This window comes from Meleagris gallopavo, chromosome 8, assembly GCF_000146605.3.
Source record: "Meleagris gallopavo isolate NT-WF06-2002-E0010 breed Aviagen turkey brand Nicholas breeding stock chromosome 8, Turkey_5.1, whole genome shotgun sequence".
Lineage (NCBI taxonomy): Eukaryota > Metazoa > Chordata > Aves > Galliformes > Phasianidae > Meleagris > Meleagris gallopavo.
This window is the reverse complement of record NC_015018.2, coordinates 32,114,084-32,115,263: the sequence shown is the minus strand read 5'-3', so window position 1 is coordinate 32,115,263 and position 1,180 is coordinate 32,114,084.

Here is a 1,180-nt window from a genome sequence, read left to right as displayed (position 1 = left end):
TGTTTTGTTCTGGTTTTTTTTTTTTTTAAAGACTATTCAGGCAGTTGAGACAAGCTAATATTTATTATTAAATAGGCATTTATCAACAGCTCAGTTATCCGAATAACAATTCACGTGGGGGAGATTACCACAGCTAAAATAAGCTTTCAGAGAAAGCAAATATCTGGCACTATGATAAGTATTTAATTTGCAGGAGGTATTTTGACATCAACAAAGAGCAGTGATACCAGAAGCAGCAAAAACCTCATTAGCCAAGGAAAGTTTTGCTGAAAAAGACAAAACCTTCACAGGACAGCAGGACTTCCCGGTGAAATAAAAGTGGCTCTGGGTCTTTCATCATTCAGGTTGTTCCCTGGACCACATGGTCAAAAACGATCAGCTTCTGAACTGACTCCTTATTAAGAGAAGGGATGGGAGACCTGTTTGCCAGTGCACACAACAGGACATTTGTGCTCCCCCTCTAGATACCTCCTTCCAAAGAGCAGGGTTTCAGTATCTTTTAGTTTAGTTGTAACAAACATTTGATTCTTATAATTTTCATACAAATTCAGGCATGTACAAGATGCACATTACATCTGAATTTTCTGAATTACTCTTACAAATACCAAGGAAATAGAAGAGAGGATTTTTGGGGTTCCACTGAAAACACTTAGGTGCTGGTAAATAGCGTGATACAAAAAAGATTTAAGGAAACTTCAAAGAGATTTAAAAGACCATTTAATTGATCATAGAGTTGGGAAGATCAATTGTTTTAAAGGTCATGAAAACACAAAGAAAATTAGTAATTGTGATTGCTGAGATTACCCATGGTCTGTAATGCTCTCTCTAACAGGACAACTGGGAACATAGATCTGAACTCATGCTTGCATGAAATGCATGCAGAAGAGATGTGTATTCTTCCAAAAAGCAAAAGCAGGAGAAAAGACATTGTCCTACTACTAATAATAACCACAGAGAAAGACCACAAATCATTCTTGGCTACTCTTCCATGTGAACAATAGATCTATATTATCACACACCATAATTCCGAGCTCTCCCATCCTAAGATAGAGGCAGGAGACACTATTTGCTCTGCACTTATACCTTTGTTCCCAAGATGCGGCTTTGCCCATCAGAAAAAGGTCATTTTTCCTCAGTTTTCACACTGCAGTGGCAGGCACAGGAATACTGACATTTAAAA